Raw genomic sequence first — 12,428 nt, 5'->3', positions numbered from 1 at the left:
AACTGTTAACTGTTCCTGTGCTTTCCAGTTTTTCTTTTCCAAGGAACATACATAGGCATTGCTACTCCACAGCCAGTACCTGCAACTCACTCTGGCTCTTCTTGCTCCCCACCCCCACAAACACACTCATCTATATAAAAGTACATTACTAGACACCATCATCTTTTAAAAATATCAAAGCACACAGAAGAAACGGCATGTAAACATTATTTTCTTTTGTTCAAACCGAATATCTTTTTCCCTATGTACCTTAGTGGTAGTTGAAATAAACATTGTTTTGTTTTCAGGTTGTAAGTAGGAAATGAGACTTGACAGCGAATTCATTAAATTATTTTAATCCTGAAAAGACTTATTATTGAAATCACTTAAAAAATTCATAAGGAAAACTTTTTGCAGTAGAACATTACCTTTAATCTTCTTTTTCCCAGTTTTAATTTTCTGGCCTTGTTTGAATGATAATTATAATTGGAAAAATTACTTTTTCTATACATAAGAATCTGAATTATGATTAATTCATGAAAGTACAAATAAAATACTTATTCCATTTGCAAAAAAGGCAAAGGTGACAGCTCAGCAACAAAGTAAAACTGGTCATACTAGAGATGTGCATGCCCTGTGCTCCTACTACAGTAGCTGCCTCAGAGAACATCTTCTTACCATGGAGATGTGCTTTAGAAAAAGTAATGGCATTGGTACAGAATTTCTTCTAGTTTCATCAATTTCTAAATCTCACATATTCTCGAAGTATATTTTTATAAATAATGAGAAAAAGCAGATGAGGCCTCTGCTTTTCCAGCTGTCCTCGACTGTAGTTGTTCTCTCTTTATAGAATACTGGCCAGTTCACCTTAGTACAGTTAACTCTGAGGTGCAGTCCTAAAACCCCTCTGAAGTTGACCTATGTAGCAGAAGTGTGATAAGTCTGCTCTCTCTGGTGTCCCTTACATGTTCAGTACCTTTGTGAAGTACTACATAAAAGCTGTTTTAAACATGAGAGGTTGTTTGGTGGGGACCCTTCTACCTCAGGACTGCTGGAGTTTTTGTTGCTATCAGTGTCAGATGCAGATAGTACAGCAGCCATTCTTGATAGTCTGACAGGAGGGAATTGAATACAAGAGCCAGATGCTTACAGGGCCATCTGAGGACTGGAGAGGCAGGCTTTGGACTGACCATGGGAATGACATTCTGAATTCAAGCTAATGAGCAGGTGCACTCAGGGGAGGCAGCAATCTCAAAGTTGTGGCCCCAACTGCCAGCCCTGGAACCTCACTCCTTCTGTCCAGATCAGGATCAGGAAGCCAGATGTGTACCTGTTAGCTCCAAGAGAGAGCACTCAGGCACTAGCATCTGTCTCACATACTCTGCCTCTTGACACTCACTTGTGAAGTGGCCACTGCTGCTTACACCAACACCCTCATGTCTGCACTTGTCAGAAGAAATAGCTGAAATTGTGGGCTCCCTCATACCTCCCTCCATCACCTGCAGCAACAGTATGTGTGGAACTCCACAAGTGGATCCAAGAAATGTAGCCTGCTAGCTTCTACCAGACCCAGTGGTGTACTACAAGGAGAATAATATGGAGTTGAGTAGCCATTCTGTGACGTCTACCACCCAGTTTAAATTTGAAATGCAGTTACCTTTTGAAGGCAAAGAAGGCATCTTTTATGTTTTATATTAGAATTTTTCTGCATACATACAGTTCTAATGCTATTATTCCTATACCTTTAGATAATTTGGGAGGTATTCAAACAGTGCTCCCCAAAGGTTCCTCAAAAAGCATTACTTGGCATGATATCTCCTAATGCCAGATAAGTGGGACCCAGGCTTGAATCTTTAGGCAGTGTCAGTTTCCTGCTCAGTCCGGGAATAGGGCCTGGGCTGGGGATAGGGTTTAGAGGTGGAATTAAACTGTGTGCTGAGCTCCCTCTGTTCCCTGAGTGTGGTTATCATTGGTTGGCATAAGTGTGGTGGCTGACTGTTCTTTTCTGAAGGAGCAGAGCTCAGGATAAGGCTGTTTTACAGGGATTGATCCTGAAAGAACAATATTAATTGACCCTAGGAAAGTCTAGTGACTGAGGAAATGAATTCTACCTCCAGCTGCTTTTACTACTTTACATACATGTCAAGTAGTGTTCCTAGGTAATCCCTTTTAAAATTAATTATTTTAATGCTACTTTTTATGTTAGGTGATTTTAGAAATGTTGGTGAGGTCATTTGTATATACTTTTTGAATTAGAAAAGTGGTAACACATTGAAAACAATGTATCCTCTAACTTCTGATTAGACATGGAACATTAACTTTACACTTCCTCTTTAAACTCCATGAAAATGACAATAAGAAAGTATAAACTACAAGGGCAAAAGAATTGGAGGGGAGTCGACAGTGGGCTGTAGATGAGACAGTTCAAAAGACCTTCCAAGGATAGAAATCACCCAGAGCCCCAGGAGCTAGTGAGCAGAATGGAGACAATTATGAAGAGCCTGCAATCAATTTCCCCTCCGAGCCTTGCCAGGGTAGGAAGGTCAGGTGGGGCAGGCAGGAGTGGAAGGAAGTTTACATACAATCAATTTCCCCTCCTACCCTGGCAAGGCTCCAGACAGGGGCTGGGGAAGGTCAGATGGGAATGGCAGGAGTGGAGAGAAGTTTACATACATAGTACAGCATGGCCACCAACCAGCACTTCACTGTTTCTTCCTTTACTCACCCCCCTTCCCTAGTACCAAATATTTATTCAGTAGAGTAATTGAACTAGAGAGAGACCCCATGTTCTGGAATACCAGGGGAAGAGCAGTGGGGATGAGGCATGAGAAATGAAATCTGCACACCACCAGCCAGTTTTCTGCTCTGCTCCTCCAAATACCAACAACTAGGTATTTGTATCACAGTTTAGAGGCCAGAGTGTTGTCTCTGAAGACTGGTGGATGGATCCAGAGAGAAGACTTTCCATTATCTACATATGAAAACAGAAATCATGCTACATATTTTAACAGAGGGATTTAACATGTAGGTCATTAAAATGTTTTGAGATACACAAAAATCAAGAAAGAAACTGTGTGCACAGATGGAAACAAATGAAGCCCTTCAAGCAACACTGGTAAGTTGAGCAAATTGAAACTAACTTGTACAGGTGAATCGGAAAGGACACTGGTGACTGTGTTTCTTGGAAGTGAAATAATGGACCATAACGCATTCTGTCTCAAAACTTTCACAGTGACCCACATATAGTATTGATTTCATAAGTGATGGAGAACTGAAAGACCAGAAAGGAAGTAACCCAGAGCAGAAAACACAGGTAACAGCTACCATCTTTAGAATTGGGAGGTAGAAGAGAAGAAAGAGGCTGCCACAATGGCAACCCCGCAGCTGGAAAGACAGCCCCTCAAAGCTGGGTTTTGATGTCTGAGGAGGTGGCACCACCTGGCGGCTTCTGGGTTCTGGAGGCGTCAAGGCATACAGTGTCCTGAGAGTGCAGAAGCAGATGGGGTCTGCAGCACAGCTCCTAGGAGTGCTGCTGGCAGGTACTACAGCAGGGGCAATTGGAAAGAATCCCCTCTCCCTTCTCCTGCACTCTAGTCTCTCTATGGCCATTCACTGGTAGGAACCAGCTTGCAAAGGAGTCTGTGAGACTCTGCAGAAATCAGGGTATGGGAGGGTGGAGGTGGGGCTGAGAAGTTAGACATGAAGGGCCCACACAGAGACAAATCAAATGCTTAAAAAATGTGAAAGCTATCATCTTCTGGGAGTGGGACTTGGGGCTAAGAAGGGTGGGCCAGGGGACTGCTGAGTTTTGGGAGAAAAGTTAAATTATGTGGAAATTAGCTTGACAGTGCTCAAAGGACCTTTGACTCTGTAGCAACCCTGCTTGATTTGAATCACAGCCCTGCCACTTGCTTGCTGTGTCACCTTGAGCAAGTCATTTAACCTCTTTGTGTCTCAGTTTCCTCATCTACAAAATGGGTCTGACGACAGTGCCTATCTACTAAGATGTTATGACCATTCTTTACTGTTTATAAATCCCTTAGAACAGTGTTTGGCATGTAGTAAATATTATATAAGTGCTGGTTAAGCAACAATGGCTTTCAGGACTGAGATGGTAGAGAAATCTGAATTTAGGTGAATAGGAATTTAGTGTTGCTAGTGTAAATATAGCCAGCAAGTAGGAGTTGCAAAAGCAGATTTAACCCTTGGGAACTGTTTTGAATTTACATCTGGGGCTCCAGATTTTTTTTTAATTTATTGTTGGAGATTCATTGAGGGTACAGGAAACCAGGTTACACTGATTGCATATGTTAGGTAAAGTCCCTCTTACAATCATGTCTTATGGGGCTCCAGATTTTACAAGGGAACTAAGGCAGAAACAGTGTCATATAGACCAGGTCATTGTGGTATGAGTGTAAGGAAAGACTTATTTTGAGGCAGCTTGTCATTCTAAAGCTTCCCTAGGGTATTGATCATAAGCCCCAAATATCACCATGCTCCAGATCCTTCTATGCAGAGGCATGAGTCTGCTAGAGTGAATGCTGCCTGCCTTCATTCCTTCAGTACCCAGTCAAGGTTGAGTGAGATGGCACTTATTACTCCACTGAGGGGTAAAAAGTTTGGGAGAAGGTGGGGGCTCACAACATGTGCCCACTCAGCTTCAGGAACCCTCCAATTCCCTATCTCTGAAAAGGGAATCAATTTGTAAAATAGACCTTAATCAAGGAGGATCAGTCTGGGGAGTGCTCTAAGCATGCCATTTGTTTCTGGGTTCCTTGGCCAGATATAGAGCAGAGCTCTTAGATAGCTGGCATTGCTTTGAAAATTGCATGGCCCCTAAGGTAGCTCTCTAGAACTATCAGGCTCCACACCATGCTGGGCCCCTCCGCCATGTTCCACAGTGGCCAGGTTCTGACCTGCAGCTGCCTGTAAGGCTGCATGTCCTACACACTTCACCACACACCCAGCTGCTTATGCCTATGCCTTCCCTCCTCCCCCTTGCTTTCCTCTTCCCTTTCTTCTTCAGTCATTTCTAGTGAGCACTGGAGAACTAATTTTATCATTTTCCTTACTAAGTCATATGTTCTTAAAGGGATGGACTGTCTTACACAGTTTTATATTCACAGACGCCTAGCAAACAATTGACCTGTGTAAATTGATCAATAAGTAAATTTCACAAATCAAGCCTTTATGCTGTTAGTCTCTTCTCTACTGCCCAACCTACCAGGTGCCTGGATATTTCTTTCTTGTTTTTCTCCCCTCATCTGTCCATTTATTCATTCATCCTCCCCTCCTATCCACTCACCCAACCATCATTCTTTTTATGAGCTTGTTGACTTTAACTTCAGAGCCACTGATGACTCCTACTGTGATTCCAATTCCCTGTAACCTCTTCTAGCACAGACAGCTTAAGGAATATATTTAATTGTGCTTTGAAACAGTGAAATGGTAGCATTGTAATAACTCAAGCCTTTTGTGTAAGTGAAAGGAAAAGATTCGTTTCACAGTAATACTGAGAATTGTGAGGGAGATAATGGGGAAAAAGGTCAAAGGATAGAATCCCTGAAATGGGGTGATGACAAAATAAGTACCATAATGATGTGCTGTTATGAATGATATCTACCCAAATGTCCCTTTAAAAAGTTATATTTTCATGTAAGACTTATAATTTCAATGTTTTGATCTGTTTCTACAAAAGACAACACATTTCTAAATGTGAAGGCAACTCTCCAATATTAAAAGATCCTGTAAATGATTCATTTAACTTATTTTAAATCTTCTTTTCCTCTTTGAAAAGACCTCATCACTATTAATAGAGCAATCAGCTGCATATAAGATGTATTCCTCATAGAAAAGCTATGTATTTGAAGGTCTTTATGCTCTAAAAAGAAAGACTGCCCAGCAATTGACGTGACAAATACTGAATATTTCAGTGCACAATGGTGGTTGCTTTCAGCTTATGAAAGGCTTCCTTGTGCCTTAGATAGTCTTCAGGTTTCTTTCTTAGTGCAAACTTTTAAGTAAACCATTGAGCCTCTGCCCTTTGCAGCTTTTGCATCCTTCTTGTGTCGATTCTATAGCTATTGTTAGCAACTAAGAAATCTTGTTTTTTCTTTAGATTTGGAAAGCTATAAACTGTATCTTTTTAAACCTTGTACTCCTCTGCCACTTACCGAGCAGTTGGAAGTGAGATTTAAAGCATAAATGAGGTGTCAGCATTCAGAATACTGAATTCTTTAATAGCTGTGTAGTGTGATTATTCTAGGATCACAGAAAGAGAGTGGGCTTAAGTGAGGGTGGGGAACTGCATTTTTACACAATTGAAATCACCTTGGAAAATGTAGCCAGATCTACATAAGCTGTAGGACCTCTTCTTGTCAGGGCAGGTGCGCCCAGTCCTGCTCCCTGGGGAATATGAGTACCCTCTGCTAAAGCCCTCTTGCTCTGAAGATGCCCCACCTCCCATATACTAATAGTTGGTTGCCCCATATAAGAACAGAGTCCTTGCACTTAGCATACGCCAAATTTGTTTATTTTCAAGAAGCATGTTATCTGGAGTTTTTATGTTTATTTTGGTTTATTTTTATAGTTCTGGTGATATTTTATTTAGAAAAAGGTAGTCATTGATTTTAAGGTATAAATTTTTCTTTCTTTTGAATGCCACACTAATTATACATAAGATAGTAACAGATAATAAAAGTATTTACACATTGAATACAACATAAAGTAACTGAAAAATGAATTAGTTATCCATTGATTCATTTTGCTTTCCCACTGTTCATCCTCTGTTTCATTTTTCTTTGCCTTTTGTAAATCCTTTCCTTTTTTGCTTTTAAATTGACTTTTGACTTTCGTTTTACCTACTGGATTCCTGTCAGTGTTTCTTTAGCTGGTATGACAGAAATGTCTGCAGTGGGGTCATGTGGAAGAAGAGTCTTTGGCTCTTTCTCAGTTTCTGTACATCTTTCACTTGCTATTTCCCTTTGTATTTTGCAGCTGTGATGGATCTTATGACATACGAATGTGTGTTTGGTGACTGGTAGTAAGGATTTTCATATAAATTTGGTCCTCCAAAAACTTCCCTGGAAAATCTTTATGAGATTTAGTATAAAACAAAGTTTTATTTCTACAAGATCAGGATCTTCTTCTATGATGTGAAAGTACTAACACCATATTCTATTATCCAAAATGGTGAAAGACATAGTCTGCAAATGGTACACTTTGGGGATGATACTGTGGTGTACTAAAGATTTGAACTAAGAGTTCTTTTAACAAAGCATAACGTGGTAATTCATCAAAAGCAGGGTCAAAAGACAAAAGGAGCCAAACACTTTTCTAAAGTTTCTAGTCATCTTTAGTTTAGGTAGGGTATGAATATTTTGAACAAGGAATTTAACAGATGCTCCATAAGGTAAATATGAAAGCCACATATAGTGATACTGTTTTTTTTGTAGCTTCAAAATAGATGCATTTATTACAGTTTTTCATTTTATAGACCTCACAAATAATTTGTCTTTTATGATGCATTTTAGTATCTACTTTAGAATAAGGCATCAATATTCTCAAGTCCTGCATTAAATGTCTTATTCTGAAATTTATTCCTATGGAAGAAAATATGAAAACTCTTCCTTACTTTTTCACCTGCCCTTGCAAATAGGGCCTAGGGTAAGGTTTCTCTCTTCTTTCTCCACCTCTTCTATGCTGCTTAGCTGGTGGCCAGGCATTGTTTTCATGTCTTTTTGGCTTCTTTGCCTCTAATCCACTTTCTCTTGGTTGCTGCCATGAAACATGTCATTTTTATAAGATTTCTCTAACATGCTCCTTGGATTCATTTTACATTTTATGATTGTACTTCCTTCAAAAATGTGTTATGAAATATTTCAGATACACAAAATAAGCATAAAGAGGAATGTAATGAATGACTGCATACCCAGCTTGCAGCTTGAAGGCATAAAACATTACCAGACTGATTGAAGTCCTTATCTACCTCTCCCATCCCTCAAGACATAGACATTGACATGAATTTGATGTTTAACTTTCCCGTGTTAGCTGCTACTTCATTTTTATTTTATAACTTTTTAAAAATTAAAAAAAATGAAGGCATATGTATAAGGAAATAGCTTTGGGACATGCAATGCTTTGAATGTCTGTCTCTTCTAAAACTCATATTGAATCTTAATCCCCACCATGGCAGTATTAAAGGTGTGGCCTTTAAAGAAGTGATTTTGTTATGAGGGTTTTGTCCATTCATGGATTAATGGATTCATGGGCTAATGTGGGAGTGGGACTAGTAGCTTTGTAAGAAGAAGAACAAGAACAAGAAGAGATAGATACTTGAGCTAGCATACTCAGCCTCCACACCATATGATGCCCTAGGCCTCATCAGGACTCCTCAGAGTCCCTACCAGCAAGAAGGCTGTCACCAAATGTACTCTCTTGACCTTAGACTTCTTAGGCTCCAGAATTATAAGATATAAATTTCATTCCTTATAAATTATCCAGTTTCAAAAAGAAAATAGGCTGAGACAGAAAATAGCTTCTATATTCTGCATTTCAGAGACTGGATATCATCCTCTTTCCTCTATTTGATTGGCTCTGAAAATGTCTATTTTAGGTCTCTGTCTCTTGCCCTACATAAATTCTTAGATGCTAAACTTGTCCTTTAGGAAAAGATTAATGAGCTTATTATCAAAATAATGATAGCTATTATTATTGTTGTTGCTATTAATTACACTATTAAGTGAAAACTCTATGCCAGGCATTCCGCTAGAAATTTTGCAGATGTTACCTCCATTACTTCTTACAGAAATCCTATAAAGTGTCATTATTCCTTTTCTCAGATGGAATGACAGAGCCTTAGCCAGGGCAAGTAGTTTGTCAACGGTGCCACAACTAAGCAACTCCAAAATCTTTAACCACACCAAAATGTTCTGATATGCTAAGTGACATTTTTTTTAGTGAGGACTTGACACAAGTATCTTTATCCTTCATTATACTCAGTTGGGACAATGTGCCATGGCTTTGATTTTTTTTTTCCTTTATGTGTTTGTTGGATAGGATGTCATATAAATTAATTTCACCAGACATGCCAGGTCAAACAAGGCTCAGCTCTCAGTAGACCCTGGCACCTCCAGTAGTACTGCTGGAAAGGGCCAGTCAAGTCTTAAAAATCATTTTTCAAGTTTATTACAAAGGGAGAAACAAATATAAAGTCTCCAGAACCCCTTCAGACATGGAACCTGAGAGATATCTTGATCATTTTGAAGAGCAAAAGGGGAAGGATTGGCTGCACTCATGGAAATTTTTCTTCTGTTCTCACTGTACCTGGTTGTTAAATGTCTGTCTTCTACCTGGCATTCTCTTCCTTCTCTTATTTATCATGAAAAGTTAAATCACATTAAATTGAAAAGTGACACTGATATATTATAACCTATCATGGTAGATTGAGAACTGAGACCTAACTTAAAATGTGCCCTTTCTAAGGCATCATCTCTATAAAGTATTTGGTGTTCTCAGTGTATTATATAGTTATACAATAAAGTCACAAAAATGGGTTTGTACCCATTTGTATTCTTCCTTGAGTCAAGTAGTAAAATTTGTGAAATTGACTGATTATACTCAGAATAGTATCAGTGAGGGCAATAAATCTAAACTTTAGCTCTCATAAAATGTGCTTCTGGGAAGGTAATGATTCATGATCAGATGCACTCACAGACATCACAAGAGTACTAAGAAATAGATTCATAACCTTTGGCTTTAAAAATCATATACTTTTTTGAGCTCAACTAGCCTACTCTGGAGTTCAACAGTTTCGTGCAGTCTTTCTCTTTTTTCAGATCTCTTAATTTGCTTAGAGGCATAAGATCAGCTTCTTCTGATGTCATGGAGAGGAAGAAAGAATGATTGAAGTGATAGAAGACAGTTTTGTAAAATGAAAGGGAGAATTGAGGTTATGTAGGTTAACAAAAGGAAGACTAATGTGATGAGGTCTTTAAGTATAAATAAATAGGATGCTAAAGAGTTTATGGTCAGTGCCCACAGATGACCAGATAAAATGAGAGGCTTAAATAGATATAGAGAGGTTTCTTTGTGAAAAAGAAATTCTTAATTAAGAAAGTAAAAGAACCTAACAGTGAGCCTCAGAGCAAGGCTCTGAAGCTGTTTTTCTGTTTTCTTGTTTACCTATTGCCTTACATTGCCGGAAGGTGAGCTCCTTAAGGATGAGGGCTGCACTATGTACTTCCTGCCCATCGTGATCCATTCATCTTTGACTCCTCTCTCTCACACATCCTACACCCAATCTGAGAACACTCCTATATAGAGCTCTACCTTCAATAAATAGCCAGGTGCAATAACTTCTTACTATTTTCCTAAGGACTACCTTGAATCAAGTCAACATCTCCTGGCACTTGTATTACTTTGTGCATCTCTGGGTTTGGTAACAAAAATAGCTTTCATTATTTTTGTCTTCTTTGTTTTGATTATTAATAATGCTGAGCATTTTTCAAATGGGTAGTGTTCATTTTTAATTTTTAAATGTATTTTCTGGTTGTTTTACACAATTTTGCCAAGTTGCCTTTTAATTTTTTTTGTTTCTAAAAGAAACTTAAGTTATAAATGCTATGTAGTCAAGTTGATTAATATCTTTATTATTAATACATAGTTTTCGCATGTAGAAAGTTCACATTTAGTGATTAGGTATATACTTACCTAAATTTTATTTTTGTGTTATGGTGTTTAATTCTTACAATTTAATTCCTATAACATATATTCCTTATAATATTAAATATGCATAAATGTGCATTTTTAAATTTCATCTTTTTTACCTTTGCTTTTTCTTTCCTTTACTTTTCCCTTTTCTCTCTTTTCCTCTGACATGTATAAACAATCTAATAGATATCTTTTCTTAACTTTTTTTGTATAGCCATGTATCCACTATAGACATGGGCATATACATACACACACATAGTTTTTATTGGCATTATTTTAAAAATTTTGGTCACATTTTATATGCCTTACTATATCTTTTCATACTCAACAATACCTACAAAAATTACTTAACCCCATTTATGTAGCTCTAATTCATCCTTTTAAGTGGTTATGTAATAGTCTATGCTTAGCATGTCATAAATTACAGTCTTTTATTCTTAATTTCTTTTCCATTGGAAAATTCAGTTCAAATTTTATATTGCTGTATGGCATGAGGTAAGAATCTAAATTTTTAATGATTAACCAATGCTTCCTTTATGTCTTTGAAGTATCTATTCCTGTCCTATTGATTTATAGTTCTTCCTTTATTATATACTAATCATACGTATCTGTCATAGTCTGTATAGGGTCTCTCTATTCTGTAGAGATGTCAACTTTTTGTTGTTGGCTTTGTTCAATATTCTTTCTTTTTTTTTTTTACAGTGAAAAGTTATATATTTAGAATTAGCCAACTGGACTTGGTTTAGATGATCCCAATTTTATTGGTGACATCTAAAGCATCATAATCAGGAGCAATTGGAACATATGCCCTCTTCTCACCATCAGGCCTGATGAAGGTATTGACCTTGGCCACATAAATGTCACAGAGCTTCTTCATGGCAGACTCAGTGGTCAGGGGAGCTTGATGATGGCATAGTGGTCAAGCTTGTTTCTACTGGGGGGGGGTGCTTTTCTGAGGATATTTGGGCTGCCTCCATGGCTGCAGTGTCTTCAGCTTCCAGAAGATCTGATATATAGATCTTTCTTTTATTTGTGTCTTTTTGTCTTCAGCTTTGGGAAGGGCAGGAGCTTCCTTCTTTATCTTTGGTACCATCTTGGGAAAAGCTGTTCAATATTATTTTAAATCACTTGTTATGTTGAAATAATTTTAGTTTTATAAGAGTTGCAAGAGAGTTCTGATATTTTGTTCACCTAAATTTCCTTAATGTTAACATTTTATATGACCGTAGTACATTTATCAAAACTAAGAAATTTGCATTGATATAATGCTTTCAACTAAACTAGAGAGTTTATTATGATTTTTCCAATTTTTCTTCCAATGCCCTTGTACTGTTCCAGGATCCACTCCATGACTCTTCATTGTATTTAGATGCTTCTAATCTGATGGTTACTTAATCTTCCCTTGTTTTTCATGACCTTGACACTTGAAGATTACTGCTCAGTTATTTTTAAAAACATCCCTCAATTTGGGCTTGTCTGATGTTTTCTCATGATTAGGCTGGGGTTACGGATTTGAGGGAATAATTTCACAGGGGCAAACTTCTTATAATATCAGGGACACATGATGTCAACATGACTTATTACTGGTGGTATTAATGTGATCACTTGGTTAAGGTGGTGACAACCCGCTTTCTCCATTGTAAAGTTACTATTGGTCTCTATAGAATGTGCTCTATTAGCAATGAATCATTTATCCCAGTCTGGGGGAGGATAATTAAGAAATTTGGGCTCCGGCTCGG

General features: G+C 38.0%; 1 protein-coding gene and 1 pseudogene across 1 annotated transcript in view; one reads left to right on the top strand and one right to left on the bottom strand.

Moving 5' to 3' along the window:
- Positions 1–12,428, top strand: part of SDK1 (sidekick cell adhesion molecule 1) — a 1,049,055-nt gene that overhangs the window by 628,347 nt on the left and 408,280 nt on the right. The gene's annotated exons all lie outside the window — the stretch shown is intronic.
- Positions 6,738–10,230, bottom strand: LOC105887532 (annotated as a pseudogene).

The sequence above is a fragment of the Otolemur garnettii genome, unplaced genomic scaffold (genome assembly GCF_000181295.1).
Source record: "Otolemur garnettii isolate 467f Iridium unplaced genomic scaffold, OtoGar3 scaffold00092, whole genome shotgun sequence".
In the NCBI taxonomy this organism is placed as follows: domain Eukaryota; kingdom Metazoa; phylum Chordata; class Mammalia; order Primates; family Galagidae; genus Otolemur; species Otolemur garnettii.
Note: the sequence above shows the minus strand (reverse complement) of the source record. Positions and strands in the feature narration are given on the sequence as shown.